The sequence below is a fragment of the Dermacentor variabilis genome, chromosome 3 (genome assembly GCF_050947875.1).
Source record: "Dermacentor variabilis isolate Ectoservices chromosome 3, ASM5094787v1, whole genome shotgun sequence".
NCBI classification, from domain to species: Eukaryota; Metazoa; Arthropoda; class Arachnida; order Ixodida; family Ixodidae; genus Dermacentor; species Dermacentor variabilis.
This window is the reverse complement of record NC_134570.1, coordinates 84,171,983-84,198,777: the sequence shown is the minus strand read 5'-3', so window position 1 is coordinate 84,198,777 and position 26,795 is coordinate 84,171,983. Positions and strand designations below refer to the sequence as shown.

Sequence of the window (26,795 nt, the reverse complement as noted above, 5' to 3'; positions counted from 1 at the left end):
TTGGCCAAGGCCCCCCTAAAGTCAACACATTTCGCAATCCACGCAGCTTTCACAGATAGCCGAGCAAATCTTATCAATATAACCGGGGCGTTTGTCAGGCGTGGTGGCAATATGCATGCGAACAACGACACAGCGGGGAAGGGAAGGCAGATTGAGCTTCTTCGCAGGTCATTAACTTTCGACAGGATATCTTTTTCAGTGGCTGGAAGGCCACGAATTTCTAGGTTTAGGTGGTGGCTGTATTCCTGAAGGTCATTTAGATCCGGGTTTAGCCTGATTTCTTGTTTGTCGTGGTTTCTTTCAATAACGTCTATTGTTTAGCGAAAGCTTTCAATTTCCATGCCGTGGGTTTCATTGATTTTTAGAAGCTGGTCATGCGTATCCGACATATGCTGAACGAATTGCTCAATGTTGGTCACAATTTTGATGCCGAAAGGTCTTCAACGTTAACGACCAGATCAGCTAGCCTCTTGTTCATTTCTGTCGGATGTCTGCTCCGGTTTTCGGACAAGACCGACTGATCAGTGGTACGGCTCTTACAGGCTGCCAGCATGCAGCAGGTCTGACATTTTTTAGTTTCCTTAAGTTCCTCGCTTGCCTTTTTCTGGGTCTGTTAATTTATTCTAAAAGTATTCCCCAACGTGATAGCATTGATGACATTCAGCGCTTGTAATGAAATCTTCCCCTTCAGAGTCACATTTATTACAAGTCCGGCAATTTAAAACAGCCGTCATCTTCAAGAAATATGCACAATGTAAACACTGTAAATGGCAGCATTAGCAGCGGAGATGGCGGCAAGACGGACGTAGTGCCGTTTACAGCAAAATAACGAAAAAAAAATACCTGCCGCAAAGCCAAGGAGATAGTCAAACGATGCACATAGGACCGTCCGCGGCCACTCCTACCCGATCCTGGTACCAGGATTTAAACCGCCTGCACCACATTGCAAAATATTGTTCAGGGGCTCACTTGACGCACGTCTTGCTTCTTCTAGGAGTGAACTGCTACTGACGGCAGTCCGGACCAGGCCCCCTTCATGTACGCTAGGTATACATAAATATACTTGCTCTAAGCCCTCCCATCCCCTCTGTACCTCTACCACGTAGCCGGCTTCCCACAGTCCAGACACTTCACACTTTATCACACTTAATGCTTACGTAACAAATGTTCATAATAGCCCAGCTGTAGAAGTATGTACTTACGCGCAACATCAACACTGTAGAGGACTGTGAATAACTTATTTTCAAAATGGAATGGAAGTGATATGATCGATTATGATTTCCAGTGCCACTTTATTTATTACTTCCTTGTCGAAGAATTCATTGTAGTTTAGGAAAGCACTTTCCGCTGCTGCCATTGCGGCCAGTGCCCCAGTCGTGAGTTACACATTGGCACCCGCCAGGACAGCCGAACTCTACACCGTCATTGGTGACACCACACTGCAAAAAAGAAGTGGAAAACGGACAATAAAAATGTAATAGTTTAACTTCTTTACCAAGAAATTTAGGCCAATCAAACTGTGAGGCATTAACATCGCTGCAAAGAAACTATAATTCATCTCGGGCTCAGTGGCTGCTGGTATTCTATGATCATTGTTCCCCTTATAGAAGATGATAGCTCCCTAAGCATTTGGGCATTCTGTGTAATATTTTGCCTCCCGTTAAAACAATAAAAGTCTTCGCAAACCCAAGAAAATTGGACACATATTTCATCGCCATGAACACTATCATTTCAAGACCGACGTTTAGATAGAGGTAATAGGGGATACTGCCTCGTGATACGCATTAAATGCCAACGCATAATCAGGAACAAGGAATTTACACGCAGCAACGCACTAGCTTCCATCTCTTGGTACGTTCTTAAGCATGCCTACAGTGCCTTTGAAAGGAAGCACCACTTTAACAGGAGTGCTCTAGTCCTCTGCCCTCTCCCCCATCAAATAAGCTATTTCCTCGCATAAGTTATGAAAGTTCGCGATCAAGTACAAATGAGTGCCTTATCACTTTTCAAGAATGTCCTAAACTGTTTGCCCCTTGTGCTGCAATTATAAAGTGAAAAAAATTTCGAGGACGCTTAAGCTTCACATCTAAGAGTGGAACGCGATGGCATTCAAACATGCATGACTGCTTGTCACGCTTCCAGGCAACGGCAGCTTAAACGTAACCGTAGTGTTTACCAGGACAAGCTGGCGGGGAAATATGTGCACGAAGGCTAGCTTCCTGGTAGAAATGTGGTCTCTTGTGCGGGCCGATATTCTGTGATAAGTTATTATTCGCATTTGCGCTATTTCAGCCTCAGAAGATTTAGCATAAAAGGCATGAACTATTTGTGTTTTGTTTCGTGAGGTTTACTTGTGGGCTGCCATTTTCAAAATTATGAAGAATAACTTCGCGAAGAACGACAAACTAGGTATGAGCAACCTTAGTCACAGAACGAAACCTTCAGTGCTGTTTAAAATACGCGTGGTTCGGGATGCCTTTCTCGGCCGCGGACGCCGGGGCCGGTGTCTATGTTCGTATCGTCTTTTTTTTTTAAATAAACTTATTTCTAAACACGCCGACACCAGATTTACGGCAATACGGGGCACTTATGCTGTCTCGTTAAAAAAAAAATTTCAGAAAGCTCTCTTTACTCTAGAAGAGAAAAGCTCCTGATCCTTAACAATTAATATAAATTGAAGGCGTTGAAAAATGCATGCAAGCATTAAAAAATTTTCTTGCTAAAACTCAGGCTACATGGAAAACAACAAAAATTTTATTGAAATTGTTTCGTGACCTTCAATAATAGTACTGATGATTGCGAATTTGTGTGCTGAAGTCGGCAGTTTATATGTATGAGCGATGGCAGTACGGAAATAAGCATCTGCATAAGCAATGGTGCGACAGCCATTGTAGTGTCCATAACAGAAACTTCAATAATACAGCAACACAGTGCCGTCCTACTTAATGAACAAAACGTCTTGTTTGGTTAACAAGCCCGTATTATTTTTACAGGCTGCTACGCATGCCCTTTGAAGCATTCGATAATCTAGCCAGGATTAGAGTACTCGGGCACAAGGAACACCTTGGGTGAGGCGAATAGAGCCTGGCATGTTGTGGCGACGTGCTTCCTGATGAATTCAAGGCAGCAGGTTACCTGGTCTGACTAGTAAACTTTGCTTCAGTTCATCCGGTTTAGAGTGGTGGTCATGGTTCCAGGAGTCAGGCGTTGTACTACAGTGTCACTTGCCTAGGCCGTCGACGCGAGTGGAAAAAGGGTAGCTGGCCTACCCTACCAAGGCCTCACACGGAGTCTGAGCGGTCTGACGCTGTAATCTGTGTCCTCATCGCGAGAGCAGCTTCTTGGTGAGGAGTTTGAGCACGTGAAGATTAGGAAAGAAAAAAATCACAGGAACCGGAGTAGAATGCCCTCCCTCCCATTTCTGCCTTCTCCCTGGTGTTTCGCGCATGACGGACGACTGCGCGCTTCCTCGCCGCTTTCCGCGTTCGCGCCCACGAGCTTGAGCCGCGGTCATCGACTGACCTTCGCAAGCTTTCACTCGCACATGCAGCATACAGGACGCTGCGACGGTGTCATCTCTCTTAGAGTATATGCGGAACATCACGGTGACGCCGACGGAAAAAATTAGCCTGGAGTGTCCATACAATAAACTTCCACACAACCGCTTCTACTGCGATTCTTACTCATACTAGCGAAGCAACACGAATTTCGGAGTCGAGCACATGGATTAGTGACCCATCATGTAGCAGTTGTAATGTAAAATTAGTACAAGATTAGGCGCTCCACACAGACTCTGAGAGCAGTGGCATCTGTCCATAATTTTTTGAGGCCGGAACGAGCGCTAGTACTGTGGCTGAAGATGATTATATTATACACGTCGTTCAGACAAATTTTGGAGAAACTATTCCTAATCATGCTCGAGAAAACATTTTTGATCAGCAAATCTTTGTCACCACCAGCGTTTCTCTTCAACGCCCATGCTGCGCAGATTTGGCGTCTCCACCATCTCCCTATACTCTGCCTCTAGCGAATCGTTGTGTAAAATGCACCGAAGGTAGATTCCGTCTACTCACACAGCTATCCATAAAAGTTTTCCACCTGCTGTGGCCAGTTGACATCAATGTCGGCCTAACCTATCTGGCGCGTACAATCAACTTCTCCACATGATTTCCTAGGTATACTTTGTGGCGCAAAATACATTTCTTGAAAAGAGACAGAAGAAAGGGAGACAGTGAAGCGCCAGTTGGCGCTTCACTGTCTCCCTTTCTTCTGTCCCTCTTCAAGAAATGTATTTTGCGCCAAAAAGTATGCCTAGGAAATCTAAGCACCAACTTGCCCAAGAAGAAGTCCTTTTCTCCACATTACTTTTATAACATATAGAAAGGCATTTGATTTAGCAGAGATATCAACAGCCTTAGAGACATTGAGCAAGAAAGGAGTGCGTTAGGCATACCTTTATATCTCGCGCGAGATCTGCAATGATTGCACAGATACTTTGGTTGTCCACAAGAAAAGACGAAAGTTGCCTATTAAGAAAGAGGTCAGACTAGCATGCACAATGCTAAGAAGTATTCAAGTTATTATACTGGGAACGCTTAGAAGTGTGGATCACCGGCGAATATCGCAGAAACATTTTTACAGATGGCTTGTGTCCTGTTCAGCAGCCCTGGAGGCGAATTACAACAAATGACTGATGACCTTAACCGAGAAAGCGTAAGAAGGGAGTTGAAGATGAATATGCAGAAGGCAAATATAGTGTTCAATAATATGACAAGCGAACAAGAACTCAGGATTGCCAGTCAGCCTCTAGTGTCTGTGAATAAGTACGTTTATGTAGGTCAATTACTCACAGGAGACCCTGGTCGTGAGAAAATATTTACAAAAGGATAAAGGTGGGTTGGGTGTATACGGCAGGCATTGCCAAATACTGACAGGGAGCTTATCACTGCCGTTGCAAAGAAGCTCGGGAAAAAGTTAAATACCGCGCAAAGAGCAATGAAACGAAAAATGTTAGCCGCAAGAACGAAAGACAGGAAGGGAGCAGTGTGGATCAGAGAGCAAACGGGGATAGCCGATATTTTAGTTGACATTATGCTGGACAGGCCGTGTAATGCTTAGGGTAGATAACCATTGCACCGTTAGAGTTGCAGAATCGGCGTCAACCGAGGAGGGAAGTACAGTCAAGGACAGCAGGCAACTAAGTGGGTTATGCAATTAGGAAATTTGAAGGCGCAAGTTAGTGAAAGACAGGAAGAATTGGAAAATAAAATAGGCTGGTTGTGATGATCGCTGACGTGAAGGTAAAAACAATGTTTTTATGCTAGCAATGAAATAAGATCGGAGTTCATGAGGGTCGAGAATTTTTCATGCAATATAGAACAGCTTACACATTCTGAAGGAATGGGCTGAGCCAAGAAACTGCACTGTAAACAAAAAAGTGGGAGCAGTGCATTTTGGATTTCTTGTTGCGTTCCATGGAATGTGGACGGGAAAAAATTTAATTGCCGGGGCCATTCCGACAGCATTCCTTGTGCTTCAGGTTAGAGCGCTTCTGCTCATAAACCGACGTCGCGAAGTCGCGCCTTCCCTCCAGTAATGTGGGACCTTTGAGTCCAGAACTTCGTCTGTACTGATCGAAATTTGGTGAATTTAGTGCCTCAAAGCCGTCTGAAGATGCTTTGACCGCAACAAATTATTTGCGCTATTGCCCACGTGGCGTCCAATATCTTGCAACCAATAGGCGTGAACGTTTCATAGGGAGCTTTAGAATCGATTCGCTATGCTAAATTTCAATTTAGGTATTTTCCCCCTCCCTCTCTTCCTTTGTTTTTCTTTCATATAATTTCCATTTCAGTACTTTTCCTTGCAGAAGCACTTTTTTCATGTGCACTGTTTTTTTTTTCTCTTTCAGAGACAATATAGCCCGCCAGACACGACCACGAGCCAAGCAGGTAAGGGAGGGGTACTGTGCAAACTGCCGTTGACTCGTCGGCTGACACATGGCCGTGTCACCGGTCTTGTACACAGCGCTCTTTTATTCTAAATTTAATCTCTTCCTACAACCGTTTGGTCATTGCCGCATCAATCTACCTTAGCCCTCGCACTGTAGAAGAACCCTACATCTTTATACTGTGCCGAGGAAAGCATATGTTGCCTTGAAAAAGGCAGCTCCACTTGTCGAAACGTTGGCTCCCGCTTTTACCTTCTAGTTTTGCTCGTCGTTTTGAATTTGCATATCTCGCCTTCTCCTTTTTTTTTTCCAGTGTACTACATGTCAAACAATTTTATTCGCAATTACTCCTCGCGGTTCATATAGAAAAGGTTGAAGTTGCCTGCCTGTATTCAAAACGTCATAACTTCTGTCTGTGCAAACTTTTGTAAATGTCTAGCTAGACGCTTCCGTGTTAAGTTAGCTGCAACATTGTGGATTTCAGCATGTGTAAAAGGGTGCCACGTCGCTACGAAAAATGTTGCCAAAGCTGTCCCAAATATTAGTGATTTTAGCCAGCATTCGGAGTAACTGCTCATAAGGGACAAAACAGGCATACGACCGTATATATCGGTGCTCTGAATCTAAAACTTCGACCACCATGATGGTTGCAAGAGCAGCATCCCACATATTGGACGCTAGGCAGATTGGATGTGGTTTCGGTAGACGATAATAATGGGTGTGCCGGACGTTCTATCGAGAAGAAATAATGTAATTCGTAATTATCGTCTGTCACATAAACTGTTTTGTTTCTTTTTGTTGGAACGGGAGAAATTCTCCGATCAGGCGTTTGCAAACAATGCTTTTCAAAGTCTTAATATAAATTTTAACTTTTTAAACTTGTTATGAGGTTCCTTGCCCTGCCGGTATTATATTCATTCAATACTACGCTGCGACAGGAACTGACGAGGAAAGCATCATGGACAAGCCATGGGCATGAACTATTCGCGGAACAGCACTTTCGTGGCTGACACAGTGGGCCCAGGTTTCCAATGCAGTCATAATGACAAGGCCGCAACAAAGCCATCAGGAAAATGTCAATAAATTTGCCGGAAATGAGTGTAAGCATAACTTGAACACGTTTTAGTTTTGCGACACGTGAATTCATGAAGAAGCGACCCTGAGTTGAATGGATAGATCTAGAGCATGTTTCACAGATGAAGGGGTCACCTTTAGCTCACATAACACAAACTACAACGCACAGTAAGATAATCGATGCATAGACCGTGGGCGCCAATTACGTGTGATACCGAGCGCAAGTCCCCTTCCAAAAGTTTCAGATAGGGGGGTGGGGCACAGCGCCCCCCCCCCCCCAGCGATTGCGAAGTCTACTCTCCGCCTAATGTGTTCTTACTAGAGTTATACATGTGAGGTTTGCTTTGAATTGCCTCTACCTTCTTACTTAGAATTGCATTGTGACTAAAAGCTTACTGCATCAACGCCAGAGAGTACGTGCACAGCTTTAAATTCATACTTTCGCTTTCAAAATCAAAATCAAAAGAACGTGTATTATTTACAAAGGTAGTACATATTGGGTTGTATATACAGAAGGAGGTCCCATAACTCAAGGCTGAAAGGAGAGCTCCTATTTTGAGGTGCCTGAATAGAACTGGGTAAGCAACAGGGATTATACATTAGCAAGGACTAGTAAGCACAACAATTGAGCATAATTCACATACAACAACACAATACTATTAAACATGAGAATAATTAACTCAGCCTTCAATTAGAAACATGATAACTTTTTTCTTAAAAACTAAAAGTTAGTTATTTCATAAGCCTTGTTGGGAGTACGGCAATTGTGGTCTCTTTGAACCTGTGCGCAAAAGTTCTTATGGAGCTTTTGTAGCCAATTACTTGCCAAATTTGATCACGCCACAGCGAGCTGCGCCATACCGTGACTGCCTTCTAGTGTGTCACATTATTATTCATCCTACTGGCATCTAAAATCTAATCAGTACGTTAATAGTTCCTTTACCCACTGGTGGCAATTGAGTTATTCCCAAATGCTTAAAAAACACCGGTTTTTATACTTCCATGATAGTGACAAAAATCTTTAAGCAGCTAGTGGAAGATGGTACTCTCAATGAAGATTGGAAGATGAGGAAGGCGACTCCACCTGATGAAGCAGTTAGCAAGCACTTCTTATCTAATTATCTGCTCATTTCACTCTATTAGCGTCCCATGGAAACTCGTGAACATATTCTTTTTTTCAAACCTTGGTAAGTTTTACGACTGACTCATTTTTCCTCAAGCGGACAATATAGTTTCGAAAACATATTCATAATAAATATCACCAGCTCAGCTCCATATTTTTACGAATGATGTTTATTTACAGGGTAAAACGGTGAAACGAGGTCCGATAGGGAAGCTACAGGCCAGGCTCAGCCTGCGCAGAGTACCTAGAGGTCACGCGCGCACGCTACTTCTTCTTTCTCTGCCTCAGTCGCGCAGTGCTGCAACAATATTATTTTCCCTTATTATCAACTACAATTTCGGCTATCCCCGTTTGCTGTCTGATTCATACCACTCTCTTCCTGTCTGCCAATATCACGGCTTTCATTTTACGCAGTAATGTTCGAACACATTATGATCATAGGGTCATCAGCCGTATAAATTGCGGTAATTATGCGCTTACTGTTTAAATAACAAAGCTTATATAGTTTCAGCAGCCGACAGGCAAAGTCTATTTATTTATTTATTTATTTATTGTACCCTCGAGGCATACAAGCATTATAAAGGGGTGGGGTCAATCATTCAGCACAAAATGAGCTGTTATCCATGGTTGACCGCAATCAGTGGTTGTCATAACGCTGGTCTTAAGAACGACAGCAGCGGCATGAAAAAAGTTTGTGGCGCTATAGCTTCACCGGGCATTCTAAATGTGTTATTATGTCACGTCCAAGAAAGGGTGCATGGAAGACGCAACGCATAAAGGCGCCAGTCATCTCGGCTCGCCCGTAACGTTGGCAACCACTGCAGAGAACCTCTAAAATACGGCGCAAGGACCGCGCATGCGTTCAGCCACGCGGACAACCATGCCCAGTTACTGCCGGGGTATAAAAGGGGGCCTGCACTCTCATTCTCTATCGCGCTCTTCATCATGTGACCACTAACAACGACCGCTATAGAAGACGGTGCGCATCACACCGTCATACTTCTCGGTTCGCCTTTCCATACTTTGCTCTCCCCCTTAGCATGTTGATAGAGGCACGTCTTGTCATTTTACCGCAATCCTTCACGTAGTGTTTTTGGGCCTGAAAGTATTTAAATAACTAAATAAATTTGGCGCGCGAGGCATTCGCACATTGGCGTCATACGGAAGCCCAAGCCGAAGATTACGATGACGGCGGAAATTTGCCTTTAGTTTCCATTTATAATCGCCATGGCTGTAAAAGAATGTTTTGAATTGAAAGTACATAAATTTTCGCATAACCAATAAGAAGGAGAGTAATACTGGGCGAAGTGGAACCTCATTATGACGCTCTCGCAGCGCCAGAATAACTTCTTCGGCGAGTAGCGCTCGTCCTTCCTTTCCTCTCGTTCCTCTCGCTGCTATCTCTGATTTTTGAGTTCTTGCGCTTCTAAGATCATGTACTGCAGGGCTGATTAAGCCGCCACGCTACTATATTGCTACAGTAAAAAAATATTTTCGTTATTGGCTGTTCCAAGTTAGCCACGCTCACATAACAATAATGATAAAAGTTCAAGCACATTTTATAATATCCAAAGGACGGTCGATGACTTCAATCATGGATAGCGTTGTACAGGGAAATTGCTCCTACGAAACCTGAGAGTAACTTACAAGTTGTCCACATTGAGGTTGAGATGAACATTGACATCTGTAAAATACAGAGAATATACGAACTCATTCACTGTGTACGAAAGGAGTTATTCATTTCGTAGTCACTGGTCGTAACCAGGCCTTCGAATCAAGCGCATAAATATCAAGCAGTGATGTCAGAAAGCGCATTTAAAATTATAGAGCATATGGGTCCGCGGTTTACTTAAAGATAAATGCCATAAACTTTATTCTTAGTGCCATTTCGTCAAAAAATCCAAATGAACCAGTATGTTAAGGCAAGCTGCTTGACTTGGAAGGCATAATTGTTGCAAAATGTCTACTAGTATCCAATGCCTGCATGATGGTTTTCAATATTTCCACAACGGGCATGGTAATGAATGAGTGTATTGATTGCTCTCTAAGCACCTACAATTTAAAGCACGTTAACAAGAAACAAAACTAGCCACGCGCAGCAAATGAGATAGTATAGGCTTCACATATTTACATGTATCGCGCAGCGCAACTTGCACGCTAGTGAGTTTCATGGTTATGCGCGACCTCTTTCCTTCAGTAATGGTCAACCTGCCGAATAGTTCAGGTTTGACCTATATAAAGCGAAATTTGAACGCTAAAAATTTTGAAATTCTATGACGGACAATATTTTCCTTAGCAGCCGGACGCGGATGTCGCCAATTAGCTCATGCAGTGCCGAGTTTCCTATTTGTCCGCTATTTTCGCTACTGACTTCTCTGCAGTACAAGACTGGACAGAACGGTTACGAGGCACCCGGGCTGTAAAATTGGTTGATATGAGTATTATGAGACACAAGCATGTTTACGATGTGGCATCTGGTACGACAACCGAAATAAAATTTATGTGCACCTGCTGTATTATCAGGGCTCTGAGAATTATATTACAACAACGACGTTGGCACAGGTGACGCTTCTCGCAAACACTACAACGTTTATTGACATATAGGCGATAACGTGCGAGTAAAAAAACAATAGAAATATTTTTAAGTGAAAGTAACACATTATATAGCTAAAACATGTAAACCTGCTAAATGCATTTACGGAAATTAAATATTACCTCAGAATCTTTTCTACTGAAGACACATTTATAGTTATGGGAAACGTTAACTTTGGTGTAGATATTCAACTCTTCGGATAGCCCAATCTTTGTTGCTTATTAAAAGCCACGCTTTCGTCGGTAATTCTTACTTGTAGATTTCAAACCATAAAAAAATAGAAGAAATAACCGCCTTCTCTCACGCTACAGTTTCACAAGTGTGAGTGACCATTTGAATCATGCTCATGATGCCACTACTAAAACGCAAGTTTTGAAGCCTGTAAGATACCAGGAGCGATTGAACATCTATCGTAATGCTATAATACTATTTAGTGAAGTAGTTCGTTCATCTACAGTGTTATTGACCAGATTAGCTTTGTCGAAGAAAAAAAGAAAGCCATACACAGAAATGCAATTACATATGCCTCAGAAGCTGAAAAGAAGCCAAAGAAACGTGGTGCACAGGATTAGCATTAGTGTCGCGCTCACCAAGCGCTATTCACACCTCGTAGGGATTCACTGATAGTAGTCTAAATTGTGAATACCGTCAGTTTCCAGAAACACTTGATCACACAGCAACTGTTCTGATTCCTTGCAAAGGTCCAGCAGAGGCCGCTAACAGATCAGTTTGCTTGGGGTCCTTGGCATAGCGCAAACAGAGCAGCCTAGATTGCAAGTGCCGCTATCGCCTTTCAACAAGCCACTGAGCGACGCCACAACGTTGTGAACTTGTATATGCACACCTTCTCTTCATATCATCATCATTCATCAGCCCTTTCCCTCCCGTCCCTTTCCCCCAGTGTAGAGTAGAAGGTCAGACAAGGTATAGCTCAGGCTGACATCGCGAATAAATATGTCTCTCATCAAAAAGCCTCAAGCGTCTATGAATGACACTTTTTCTCGATATCATTTGAGCGGCAATGCCTCTCATCAGGCATAACATCATGGCTGCGTCATATTCACTATTGATTGATGACAGCATGATTAAAATAAAACGACGCAGGAGAAGTGATGTCGATGGAATGATTTGTGTGCTATGAAGACAATAAAATGACGACGAGTGTATGACGACGACTGTTAATGACAACTACATGAAGAGAATGGGTGGACAATGACTGTTTGACGACGATAGCCTGAGGTGGAATGACGGCGGCTGTTCAAGGTGAAGGGATGATGGTGGAGTGTCAGTGACGGCGTTAAGACGATGACACATTTCGAGCAGCATGACGACATCCCTTGAGGCACGTACCAAGTGGCGTAGGCTAATAAAAGCCGTAGACTGCGTCATCACCTGGATCGACCCGTAAATGTAGAAGGTGCGAACGGCGCCAAAAGTTAAGAAATACCAAGACTCCAAAGTAAAGAAGGGGGGGGGGCTGATAGATGTAGCAGCACACGTGGTACAAATGTTATAAACAGGGACAAAGTGCCTCAAAAAGACTTGCCAACATATCATTAGCAGGAGCTATATAGGTCAAATGCGGACTCGCCATCAACGGCAGGTTAGTTTTAACGGGTTAGTGGAGGGACTTCACGTGCTGTCGTTGTCGGTGGTGGCTGGCTGTAAAGGGAGAGACTGAAAAGAAAATGGGCGATGTCCTTTGACGGCTGATTTATGAAACGACGGGACAAAAGAGGGAGAGTGGGGAGGCGGCAGAAGAAAATAGAGAAAGAGAAGTACATAGCACGGTGGGGTGTTGGGGAAACGAGAGGTTAGAATACATTGAGAGATGTAGGAGGCGGCGCGCGTTTGTTGTTTTAGTAGAGCCGGTCAGTCAGTCAGTGTGCGAGGGCAAAAATACATGAGTTGAAAGACTGACTTGAGTAGCGTAGTTGCAATGCGTCGGGTAATTTTAAACATGTTAAGACGGGGACACGGAGTATGGGGCCTATAGAGAGGGTAGTTGGAAGGCAGTGGCTTGGTCCTTCAAGGTTCGTTAGCCGCAGCAGTGTGGCGTAGGAGTCGTTGTGGCGACATAAAGAAGTGGTGTGACCCTGTGGGGATGAGGTATCGAAAAAGGTATCCTGGCAACTAGGACATTGGAATGCGCCTTTGTGGGTCAATAAAAGAAAAACTAAGTAAAAAACTAAATACCAGGAGGAAAATAATGAAAGAACAAAGAGGAGGGTGACAGCAGAAAAACGGGAAGTGCCAGGTGCAGCTGTCTCCCTTTACAGCTAGGTGCCACCGACAACGGCCACGCATGAGATCACTCCATCGACCTGTTATAACTGCATGCCGTGGATGACGAAGCCTCGTTTGACAAAGATAGGTCCTCTTATCAAAATGTTGGCCAGCCTTTCGGAGGCACTTTGTGCCTACTTACAACATTTATAACAGGTGTGCTCTGAAAGAAAACTTAGCCTAATATGCTACTTTTAAAAAGTGTCAGGACAGCTTTAGCCTGTCATACCAATAACGATCGCTGGCATAAACAGCTCACCCAATGCGTCGGAGCACTTCCAATGTCAGTAAAAGCACCGCCATAAAGCAACTTTGCAAATGAACCTTTACAAAGACGTACGTGCTAGTTCACATGCAGCTTAGTACCGCTTTCACAAATAACTAGACGGCGTAGAGGCTTATTGATTTCAAAGAGTACTTACAGCAAGGTTAACGAAATTGCAAGGAAAAGAAAAATCGCAGCCTTTGTTGTTTTCATTGCAGCGTGACCAGTGGCTCTTATGGCAAAGGTGGGATAGCACACGAGTAAATGCCGAAGCTTCTATATATATCCGCAGCTTCAGTAAATTTATGAGTATTTTTTTTCTTGAACGCTTTGAATGACATAGACAACAATGTGCCGGCTATATACTGTTCTAGCTCTGTTATAAATGGGCCGGAGCGAATATGTTGTGAAACTACAGGATTAATCTTCTTGTTGTCTGTTCTGGACAATGCAAAACCCTTTCCATGAATCCATCTTGCAAACGCAGAACTTAATCAACGAAGCATGACTGATCCACTGTGCTTTTTAACTAGATAGGTGCGCCCAAAGGACTGCTCATGTTAATAATGTCAAGACAATTTTCGAAGCAATGTCAACGAATATGAAAAAAAGTGCTAATGAAAAATTTGTGACGCTGGTATCGCAGCAACAGTCTCTACACAAGTGGGGCTGCTAGGGTTGTCTGAATATAAAGTTCAAAGCTTACATACATGTTAGCCCTTTTGCAAGCACGATATTGCTGGACACTTTAGGCATTAGCAATATTGCTCACAACGCAAGGTACTAACAACTATAGGATCACGTTTATGATATTTATCTGTCACAGCATAAATGAATATATATATATATATATATATAATGTCACGTGGTGGTGACGGTGAAGAACACAGTAGAAATACTGTGAACGACAAAATTAACTTTTATTGGGCGAACCTGTGCCCACAAAACAGGCTAAACTTATAGCACAACGATAGCAGCGAACACGGTTGGCGATCGTCGAATATCTGATCAGTGGGTCAAGCGCGTGGGCTTCTATACAGCAGTCGTCAAATGTTCCAGACTAATCGCTGAGACCCGCGTGTCTTCCACAAAGTTCTACACCATTTGCGTCACACGATGAAATCAGATACCACAAGGTTCGGAGACGACAGACAGCGGAAAGAAGCATCTATAACATTCCAGAAGCTTCCTATACATGCAGGCGCGTCCTGCACTGGGCGATAACATTTGTTAAGCGATGAAACGTGGTCAGCCGGGAAAGATCAACATGTACACGTGTCAATATATAGTCATATCATGAGAAGCCAACAAACTGACACCAAGGACAACATCGCGGAAATTACTTGTGCTTAATAAAAAAATAAAGAAACGTTAAATTAATGGGAATTAGAGTGGATGAAAAATCCACTTGCCGCAGGTGGGAACCGAACGCACAATGTTCGCATTTCGCGTGGGATGCTCTACCAATTGAGCTACCGCGGCGTTGTTTCCCCATCCACTTTCTAGGGTATTTATGTGTCCCACCTTTTCTGAGCCCCCTTTCTTCCCGTTCATATATATATATATATATATATGTGTGCGTGTGTGTGTGTGTGTGTGTGTGTGCGTATGCATGTATGTATGTACATCGAGAATTATCAGTCAGAGCACTCGTAGTACAGCCCTCTGGGCCGTTCTCTCTCCGATAGTAGTCATACTAGGGTAATTATAATTAGACAAAGGCATTTCGCTCTCGTGAGCAGCAGTCCTTGGGATAGATACTTGGGCTAGCTTCCCACGCTCAGCGTGCCGCGCTCGGCTCGCAGCTGCTTAAGCTTTTCATAATCTCTAGAGCCCTCGAGTTCCCTCTCATCGACGGGTGGCCATTTTTTCCAAGAAAGTATGCCTTCCATCGCGGACAACATTAGTCCCTTACCACGTAAGTACGAAGTTTTGGACAGGAGCTATGCCGCTTCAATGCAACCTGAGGGCTGACGGACCAACCGGCTGAGCTATATCTCGGAGCAACATCCAAGTATCACGAGTTCAAATCCGCTGTTCTCTTCCTTTTTTGTGTGTGTGTGTGTGCGTGTGTGGCATATCTTCGCCACGACCATCCACACCTATTTATGACCAATCATGTGCTGGTCATAAACTACCAGGTTTCTCCAGTTAAATGCCATCTGTGCGGATTAACCGAGCTAATATTGGCACAAACAGGCCTGGAGTGCGATCTGATCCCGGTGACCAGAACCGGTAACGCCCTTTCTCACCAGAGCAGGACTGGCCAGCCTGGTGCAGTAGTTGGACACAACCTCCTATATGGATACAACAATCAAACCCCGGCCCTCAGTCCCCTGAGCACGGCGGCGATCAGACCTGTGACGCAGCAAAGGGTGCTAAGAATACCTCGTTCCGGACAGGCCGCCATTGGAATCTGAACCTGGCAACGTTTAACGTTAGAGCGTTATCCAGTGAAGCGAGTCTAGGAGTTTTAATGTAAGAATTAGAGTGTGGTAAATGGGATATAATAGGGCTGAGTGAGGTTAGGAGGATAAAAGAAGCACATACAGCGCTAAAAAGTGGGCACGTCGTGTGCTACCGCGGCTTAGCGGAGAGACGAGAACTAGGAATCGGATTCATGATTAATAAGGATATAGCTGGTAGCATCGAGGAATTCTATAGCATTACCGAGAGAGTGGCAGGTCTTGTTGTGAAACTTAATAAGAGGTATAAATTGAAGGTCGTATAGGTCTACGCCCCTATATCCACTCACGATAACCATGAAGTCGAAAGCGTCTCTGAAGACGTCGAATCGGCAATGGGTAAGGTCAAAACAAAATACACTATACTGATGGGCGACTTCAATGACAGCGCAGGCAAGAGGCAGGCTGGAGAGAAGTCAGTGGATGAATATGGCATATGCTCTAGGAAAAGCAGGGGAGAGTTATTAGTAGAGTTTGCAGAAGAGAATAATATGCGGATAATGAATACCTTCTTCCGGAAGAGCGATAGCCAAAAGTGGACGTAGAGGAACCTCAAGGGAGAGTCTAGAAATGAAATAGACCATGCGCTAACCCTGGCATCATACAAGATGTGGACGTGCTCGGCAAGGTCCGCTGCAGTGACCATAGGATGGTAAGAACTCTTATTAGCCTGGACTTGAGGAGGGAACGGAAGAAAGTTGTATATAAGAAGCCAATAAATGAGTTAGCGGTAAGAGGCAAACTAGAGGAATTCCGGATCAAGGTACAGAACAGGTATTCGGCGTTAACTCAGGAAGACCTTAGTGTTGAAGCAATGAACGACAATCTTATGGGCATTATTAAGGAGTGTGCAATAGAAGTCGCTGGTAACGCCGTTAGACAGGATACCAGTAAGCTATCGCAGGAAACGAAAGATCTGATCAAGAAACGCCAAAGTATGACAACATCTAACCCTACAGCTAGAATAGAACTGGCAGAACATTTCAAGTTAATCAACAAGCGTAAGACAGCTGACATCAGGAACTATAATATCGATAGAATTTAACATGCTCTCAGGAACGGAGGAAACCTAAAAGCAGTGAAGAAGAAACAAGGAATAGGCAAGAATCAGATGTGTGCGTTAAGAGACAAAGCCGGCAATATCATTACTAATATGGATGAAATAGTTCCAGTGGCTGAGGAGTTGTATAGAGATTTATACCGTACCAGTAGCACCCACGACGATAATGTGAGTGAGAATATTCTAGAGGAGTTTCAAATCTCACAAGTAACGGTGGAAAGAGTAATGAACGCCTTGGGAGCTATGCAAAGGGGGAAGGGAGCTGGGGAGGATCAGGTAAGACCAGATTTTTTGAAGGATGGTAGACACATTGTTCTAGAAAAAACTGGCCATCCTCCGCACACAATGCCTCATGACCACGAGCGTATCGGAATCTTGGAAGAACGCTAACATAATCCTAATCCATAAGAAAGCGGACGCCAAAGATTTGAAAAATAGACCGATCAGCTTACTGTGCGTTGCCTACAGAGTATTTACTAAGGTAATCGCAACTAGAATCAGGAACACCTTAGACTTCTGTGAACGAAAGTACCAGGCGGGAATCCGTAAAGGCTACTCAACAATAGACCATATTCACACTATCAATCAGGTGATAGAGAAATGTGCGGAATATAACCAACCCTTATATATAGCTTTCATTGATTACGATTAAACGTCTGATTCGGTCGACACCTCAGCAGTCATGGAGGCACTACGGAATCAAGGTGTAGACGAGCCATATGTAAAAAATACTGAACGATATCTATAGCGGCTCCACAGCCACCGTTGTCCTCCATAAACAAAACAACAAAATCCCAATAAAGAAAGGCGTCAGGCACGGAGATACGATCTCTCCAAAGCTATTCACAGCGTGTTTACAGGAGGTATTTAGAGACCTGGAGTGTGATGAATTGGGGATAAGAGTTAATGGAGAATACTTTAGTAACTTGAGATTCTCTGATGATATTGCCTTGCTTAGTAACTCAGGGGACCAATTGCAATGCATGCTCACTGATATGGAGAGGCAAAGCAAAAGGCTGGGTCTAAAAATTAATATGCAGAAAAGTAAAGTAATGTTTTCCAGTATCGAAAGAGAACGGTAGTTTACGATAGGTAGCGAGGCACTGGAAGTCATGAGGGAATACATCTACTTAGGGCAGGTAGGGACCACGGAACCGGATCATGAGACTGAAATAATCAGAATAAGAATGGGGTGGGGTGCGTTTGTCAGGCATTCTCAAATCATGAACAACAGGATGCCACTATCCCTCTAGAGAAAAGTATATAACAGCTGTTTCTTACCAGTACTCACGCATGGGGCAGAAACCTGGAGGCTTACGAAAAGGGTTCTGCTTAAATTGAGGACGACGCAACGAGATGTGGAAAGACGAATGACGGGTGTAACGTTAAGGGGAAAGAAAACAGCAGATTGGGTGAGGGAACAAACGCGAGTTAATGTGACCTTAGTTGAAACCAATAAATGAAATGGGCATGGGCAGGGCATGTAATGAGGAGGGAAGATAACCAATGGTCTTTAAGGGTTACCGACTGGATTCCAAGGGAAGGGCAGCGTAGCAGGGGCGGCAGAAAGTTAGGTGAGCGGATGAGATGGAGAAGTCCGTAGTGACAGCATGGCCACAATTAGTACATGACCGGGGTAGTTGTAGAAGTTTGGGAGAAGCGTTTGCCCTGCAGTGGGCGTAACCAGGCTGATGATGATGAATATTTGTCAGGCAATGTGTAATCCCTCTTCATTCATTAAAATAACTTTATTGGCTGCCCTGCGATTTGGTTGGTGGGGCCGGGACCCCACCTAGATTTCGGCCAAGAGTTGTTCGCCCTTGGAGGCTTCTTCGGCTTACTGAGTGGTTCAGAGTTGGTGCTGCAGGTCCGAGCTGAGCAGCTCAGACTCCAAGCGCGAGCGGAGGCGGCCGCTCTTTGAGGATGCATCACCGTTATTCTGTATTATAGCCGTACATTCCCATAATATATGCTCCAGGTAGGCTGTACAGTCGCAATGTCTGCATTAATGAGTTCTTGTTTACAACTTACCTGTACATGTAAATGTAGTAACGGATACGAAACTGCTATAGTATTCTTTTATTTAAGATGCAATGAAAATGTAATATTCTATCGCATGAAAATGTACTGAAGAAAGACAGCGTCAAGATACAAAGCTTGATGCTGTAATTTTTGAGATGATAAAGATATGATCAAGCATTTGTTTTGATGGAGCTAATTGTCTCCTTCTCAGTTTCGTTACAGTGATTTAGGTGTTTCGTTTACCTAGCTTTTTCTTTTGTTTGCTTACGGGCTTACATGCTTGTAGGGCTTAAGTGCGTTATGCATTTTATACCTTATTACATAATGATTGTTTGGTATGTCACGCACCACATATCATGCCCTGCGTGTCCTTTTGGTTAAATAAATACTTACAGTACATGTGTCTCCATCTGGCACATATCCCGTGCCTTATGAAATGAACACTACTGCTAGCTTTAAAGAGACAAGACAACTTATATGGAACAGAGCACATGCACAGTAAAAACTACAAACCCAGACCACTGATGAAACAAACACCGCAGTTACCTGCTCTACAATTACATTTCGTCGAACTGGTCCGAAAGCATTAGGTTGGGCTAACATACATTTAAAGCGCAACTCTTAGGAGCGCGTTCCTGGGCTGAGCGTCTCCGTCCCTCGGCGTAACCACACAATCACGCTCGCGCCACTATACGTGCGCTCATCGTCTTCTTCTTCCACAGATGGCTCCAATGCAAGCGTTCCCATAATACCCCTCCCCCTGTGAAGTAGCTTACGGCACTAGCCCACTGCCAGTTGGTGTGGTAATTTTGGTTTGAATTGTTTGCCTCATTATATCGCTCACGCCTTCGTCTTCTTCTACAGTTGGCTCCGATGCCGATCATAATGTCAGTGTTCCTATACACCCTCTGTGAAGAGGCTCAAGGCACTGGTTCACTGTGAGACGGTGCGATGATTTCGGTTGCAAATTTCCCTCAATCTCTCGCCAAATGAATACCCGTATGCAGCTACGCATAGAGTTCATATTAATAAGTATCGTAATTGTTGGAAATTAATTTCTTTACTGAGTTGGTAGGTAATCAAGAAACCCGCAGGGTAGAATCAGCCCCTCCGTAGAGCTTTGATGCATTAAGAAAGGCATTTGATTCAGTAGAAATACCATCAGCCCTGGAAGCATTACTTAATGAAGGGCTCGGAAAAGGCTCAGACAAGGAGATGCAATCTCTGCATGCTTGGAAGAATTACTGAAGCTGTTAAACTGGGAAAGCTTATAAGGATCGATGGTAAACATCGCACCAACTTTCTCTTTGCAGATGACATTGTCCTGTTCAGCAACACTGGGGACGAGTTAAAATAAATGATTGAGGACCTTAACAGAGAGACTGAAAGAGTGGGGTTGAAGATTAATATTCAGAAGACAAAGATAATGGTCAATAGGCCGGCAAGGGAACAAGGGTTCAGGATCACCAGTCAGCCTCTAGAGTCTGTGAAGAAGCACGTTAAACTAAGTCAATTACTCACAGAGGACCTTGATCATGAGAAGGAAATTTGCAACAGAATCAAAGTGGGTTGGAGCGCATACCACAGTCACTGTCCGGACTGGAAACTTACCATTATCATTGGAAAGGAAGGTGTACAATCGGTGCATTTTACCAGTACTGACACATGGGATAGAGACTTGGAGACTGACAAAGAAGCTTGAGAAGAAGTTAAGGACTGCGCAAACAGTGATGGAACGGAGAAAGCTAAGCGTAACGTTAACGTACATGAAGAGAGCGGTACGGACCAGAGAGCAAGCGGTGTTAGCCAATATTCTAATTGACATTAGGAGAAAAAAATGCAGCTGCACAGGTCACCTAATGCGTAAGGTCGATAACCGGTGAATAACCGGTAGACCATTAGGGTTACAGAATGGGTCCCAAGAGGAGGGAAGCACAGTCAAGGGCGGCAGTAGGCTATGTGTCATGATGAAATAAGGAAATTCGCAGTTGCTAATTGCAATTAGTTCGCGCAGGGCGGGGGTAATTGGAGATTGAAGCGAGAGCACATTCGTCCTGTAGTGCACATAAATAGGCTGATGATGACGTGAAGGCTGGATTGATAATGAGCAAAGGTATGTGGTGTTCACCGTTCTCCATGCGTGCGTTAATTATTGTCATGCTAGAGATATAGAAAGAGCGCTTTGATTTTTTTCTAGTCATCCGGTGTCATTGCAAATAACTGTTGCCGAGAATTTATGCCGTTCTTGGAAAATGCATTGAATTGACATCATTATAATCCGTATGCGCAACGCAGGTACCACCCGCCGCGGTTGTTTAGTGGCTATGGTGTTGGGCAGCTAAGCACGAGGTCGCCTGATCGAGTCCCGGCCAACGCGGCTGCATTTCGATGCGGGTGAATTGCGGGCGATGCGTGTACGTAGATTTAGGTGCACGTTAAAGAACCCAAGTGGTCGAAGTTTCTAGAGTGCCCCACTACGTTCTGTTTCATAATCAGAATATGGTTTTGTCACGTAAAACCCAACAATTTAATTGAATTTAGAACGCAGGTATTTAGGGAAAAATACATATTATTCTCAACTCAGTGCACTTGTGGGCACGTCACAAATACAAGTTTGCGTGTTAGTCATGTCTTAGAAACAATTTCTGATGGTTGATTTTACATATTGATATAGGTGACAGTTGAGGAAGGTGAATGAAGTATATGTGTGTAGTCCTGGAGCCTTGACCATCGGCTGTCCCCGAGTCCGTTGTTTGGTCGCACTTTGACCGACACTGCACAGGCTGCTCTAAATCATCTACATACTGCTTGTTTATGTCACCGCTTCAGATAGTTCTTGCCGCAGCTAAGCTTTGAAGAATATCGCGTGCCCCTTTTGTTGACTCCTTGCTTCCAGCAGACAAATTTTGCACTGAATTGATCCGGACGTTGGACAGAGCACTACAGTAGCATGGAACACAGATAAGGCTCAATGGCACAAAATAACCTTTAAAATATAATTAAATTATTAGGTTTTACGTGGCAATACCGCGATCTGATTACGCGGTATGCACTCTGGAAATTTATACCACCTGGGGTTCTATAACATGCACATAAGTCTAAGTACCACGGCTGTTTCCGCATTTCGCTGGATTCAATCCCGGGATCTCGCGTTTAGCCGCCCAACACCAGTGCCACCAAGCAACAATGGCGGTTGAATATAAATGTTGCCCAGTGAACACATAGGTTTTCAGTTGAAAGCATTCTTCCGGCTTCATTTTAATTCCTCTTTGGGCATCCGTCTCTCATAGATGAATTGCTCAGAAATGTCCTGCACTCGCTCTTAAAGGAAAATGCGCAAAAACTAATTAGTAAGAGGGACACCCTGGCCCATCCACCAGGTTATAAGCACCTGAACTTTCATGTAAACATGTCATTGAATGTACGGTTAAATGCACCTATACGTTAACAAAGCACAGATGGCTTTCAATATAGGGCCGGCACGGTCGACTTGGTACGCAGTGGTTTACCCTCGCCCTTGTCTTCGTTGCGTATTTTGATCTTCCTAAGCAGTAAGAGACCTTCATCATTTGTGGTTTCAGCAATTCGAGGCTGTGCTTTTTCTTACCCAGAACAAGCTTGTAAGCAGAAACGAGCTCTCAACATTTACAAATGTGAACAGATCGTTGTTGTATTTTTGCAAGTTTGATGCATCCACCACATCTTGGCGATTGCACTGGCCTTATAGTAACTGATAAGAATGGTCAAGATAGATATATTCATTCATTAGCTACGTGATGAAAGAAAGCGACAGTTGTTTGTCGGTCTCTTCGTATATTTAGCCGAAGAGCGGAGTGCCTAATGCTGCTAGCAGCGTTTCCTACGGTACCAGCGTTGTTATGCACCTTGTTTTTGCAAGGGCGTTATTCCTGTTGTACAGTAGCAATTGTCACGCATGTTGCGTGACATCATGTCGTATTGTTAGAACAGCGTGTCAGGAGCTCGTGCACAAACAACAAACCTTGCAATTGCTCGCATCGTTTCGCCTTCCAGTAAAACTGTCTTTTCTTTATTTGGTTCTCAAAATGCGTTTTTCTCTTGTGCGTCCCGTGCACTCATTTTCTTGATCGCTTTCTTTATGCACAACAGGAATTAAACCTTTCAGGCTTTTATAGTGTACCAGTACTGTTTTTAAGCTCCAGTAAGGCCATCAGTCTAAATGCGCTGTGCCAGGTAGTTTCGTGTGCGACGAGAACACTCGTGCTTATACTAATCTAAAGGAAATTTTAAAGAAATACATGTATACAACTCAATAAATACCAGCTCTAACGGATTAGTGTGCTTTCGGAGAATCAATGATTTACTTGAGAAAATCGAGATTTTGGAAGAGGAGCTAGTAATAAAATACGGCCTAATAATAAAAATAAAATGAAACCACCATGTCTTTTGCCCAGTCCGAAAAATTTCCGAAACTGATTTAATTAAACTTCATAACGGAAGGTAACCTCTGGTAGCAACTGACGTGAGACACTAGTTGAAAATGAAAACGTTTGCGTTTTCATTTCGAAAGATGGAAAGGTGATGGAATGGTATGACTAAATTGACAAACAATGAATGATTTTATCATTTCAACATACGCACAATTATTCATATTAAAAGAAAGTACTATTGTACGCCTACATCGTTGAGAAAGTTCGCTAATGTTTCATAAAGAAGTATTTATTAAAAATAGCTTTTCTACAAGAGAAAAAGGAGTGCAATATTTCGAAAGATTTAGAAGCAGGTGTGAAGGAGTGCTAAGTCTACTTGTCGCCTAACTGTGGATCGGGTTTTCGTAGCTTCTATGCTGGTGTTCACACTACCGCACTCCATCATGGAACGCGCGTAAAAATCACGAAAAATGTGCTATCAAGCCACATCTTCAGTCCAAGTTAACAGCTACCGAAACAAGCAGTTCTTTGCCGGAAGTACGTGAGTGTTCATTTGCGAAAATATAGAAAGCTTACGCGGCTAGTACTTCCGAAATGTGGTTGTTGTCTGTCGTCTAAGAACGTTCTTTATAGTTATTTGCGCTTTCGCCTGAATAGCGAATGCACGGCATTGCTTGACAGCGTTGGGGAGGGGGGGGGGGAGGGGTGTGTTTCAGGGAGGAATAGCGAATTAAAAATAAACAGCACTTTGGACGAATAAGCTGCTTTAAAGAACTCAAGCTCTAAACAAATTCACGTTAAGCGCGAAAATTATGCGCACTCAGTCATTCATAATGTAATGCATTTTACCACTCCGAGCTATAATAACATATTGCACTACTTGAAAAAGACACATACACGAACGCATACAGTCACTTTTACAGATTATTTGGTCGCTTTTGTTTTGGAAGTTTTACAGCTACAGTAGATTGTAAGAGACGCATTAAGTGGCATAGCTAAAGTAGTAAGCACTTTAATAACACACACGTTGCTGCTCGCTAGGGGCACTATAAGGTAGAGGGTTTCCAATATGTTTCTCTCCTAATTCCGCCACGAGTTCTACGAAATTTAACAATTTTCTTACACCCATGCGCACTTCGTTTGTCTGCTAGGTGATGTCAAGCAACCGTGGGAACTCCCTTTCTCTTAATGAAGCATATGCACTGATTATGCATCATTATAGCGCGCATATATATATTTATATATATATATATATATATATATATATATATATATATATATATATATATATATATATATATATATATAGATATACAATGTAGCACCTCTGGCGCACGTACCCTTCGTGATTGGGCAAAAGTATCGCAGCCTAGACCACTTCGCCTGTCTGCGACGCGTTATCAAAAAACCGCAAGAAGACGGCAAAGCAGCGCACACGGAGGAAAATTGCATATTACGTAGAACAAAAATAAACTCCGGGTAGAATATCCGTCACGTGCCCCGTTCCTAAAGGAATAGGGAATGGCTGCCCACCCAATGCTCTCGCGCCAGGCACTCGGATGCACCAGTGAGACTGCTTTTCTTTACGTATTCTAACCCAAAATCACGAATAAGGCTGACAGATGGAGTAGCGCACAGTGGCATATATGATATAAACAGGGATAAGGTGCATGAGAAAGTCTGACCAACGATTCTATAGGAGGAGCTATCTTCATCAAAGGCGGCCTCATCATCCTCCGCACGTCAGCTTTAACTGGTTGGTAGAGTGACGTCACGGGCAGTCGCTGTCAGTGGCGGCTGGCTGTATAGGGAGATACTGCAAAGAAGATTAGCGCTGTCGCCTGACACCCCTAAGCGTGGTTTCTAAGACGAGGGGACAGAAACAGGAGAGTGGGAAGATGGGGACAAAAAAAAAGCGCACGATGATAAAAAACAAGAAAAGAAAGAGAAGGCCTCAGGAGGATGTTGGGAGAGCGAGAGGTTAGGGAGCTTTCAGGAATCTCGTTCGCGGCATGCTTTTGTGGCTTTAGAAAAGACGGTTAGCTGGTCACTGCGCGAGCGCGTACTGACCGGCTGACCGGTTGACGATTCCGCCTTTGACGAAGATAGGTCCCCCTGTCGAATCGTCGACCACTCTTTCCGAGGTTCCTTATCCCTATTTATAGCCTTGAGTATACAAAAAAAGCGTTGTTGAGTACTTTCGGCGCGTATACAACATCGCTCTACCAACTCGTCTTCGGTGATGATTCGTTTCTTTGCGGTATTTTCGTGTTCCGTCTTAAAGCCACTGCAATTTTCGTCCAGCGACACCGGGTGAAAGTCGCAGTGGCTGGGCTCCACTGAACCCCTCTCCATGGAAGAATTCCTGTTTGGCAGCTAATAAGATAAGGAAACCTATCATGGTGGGCAATTATACTCACTTGGAATCCAAGCGAAAGCGGCCTCATATAAACGAGGAGAGCGTTTATTGGGGTCTTATAACAACGTTGTGCGTAATCGCGAATGCATGCCTGATGGCAAGAAAGAATCACTGGCAATGTATGCCCAAAAAGTATAAAAAAACAGATTCATTGAACACACCACGCAAGTTGTATAGCGCATTCTTCTGACTCGTGGAAAACTCTTTTAAAAACGGCGTGGTCTCATAAGTGTCGTAGTGTGGATTTCCGGGTTTTCTTTATTACGGAGCGATGTGGAGGTGCCTTAAGATGTTTTGAAGAATATAAGCATGCTGGAAAAATTGTAATTAGATTTTCTGTTGAATGTTAGCCCTGTGTTTGTCTAATGTGCATTTTTATATCAGTGTTGTTCTGCGGCGCTTCGACAAGGCAGAACTCACCTCAGCGTTTATGTATATTTTAGTTCAAAAGATTCGAATCAAATTAGAATGGTGAACCTTTACGTTATAGGGCCGTGTATTCCGGCTTTATTTTTGTACATGAGCCCTTTTCGCGCTCTGGTTTTTCTACGCATTTTTCGCATTACAAAGAATTCCTCAACTCCGTGGAGCAGGGAAAGCTCACGCAAAGCTCCCTTGTTATGATACCCGGTGTTGCTGCATAGCCGGTGAGTGATGCAAAGCAAGAAAAGAAAAAAAAAGAAACCTTTGTTCAGCAGATTTATTACACGAAAGCAGTTTTCATGATAGCATTATAAAATGTCACCTTCGACGGTGTTTGCAATGCTAGTTATATATGTAATAAACTGAATAATTCAGATTGGACTGTACACATTGTGGCGTGTTCTGTTACGCTGCGAAATCTATTCAGCCGTTTTGAAGACGAGTTTTTCTTCGTAATCCCTACTAGTTAAATTTATTGTGTATAGTGGATTATAGTCTGAACAATTATATATATATATATATATATATATATATATATATATATATATACGGCTTGAATTATTGCACGCTTCTTGTACAGCTGTCTGCTTCGCCGACGCCGGGTACACCTTCCATTATATTTTCATGACAAAACTGGTGGAGGTGCTGTGTACGCTTCATACGATGCCACAAACCCCTCCTGGTAGCAGGAGTACCAGCCCTGTAC

General features: G+C 43.5%; 1 long non-coding RNA gene across 1 annotated transcript; it reads right to left on the bottom strand.

Moving 5' to 3' along the window:
• LOC142575989 (uncharacterized) lies at nucleotides 1-13,594 on the bottom strand. Its single transcript, XR_012826749.1, has 4 exons — nucleotides 13,449-13,594; nucleotides 9,795-9,831; nucleotides 1,203-1,439; nucleotides 1-15 (listed from the first exon to the last, which is right to left on the bottom strand). It is a non-coding gene; the product is annotated as an uncharacterized LOC142575989 (long non-coding RNA).
• Nucleotides 13,595-26,795: the final 13,201 nt, after the last annotated feature.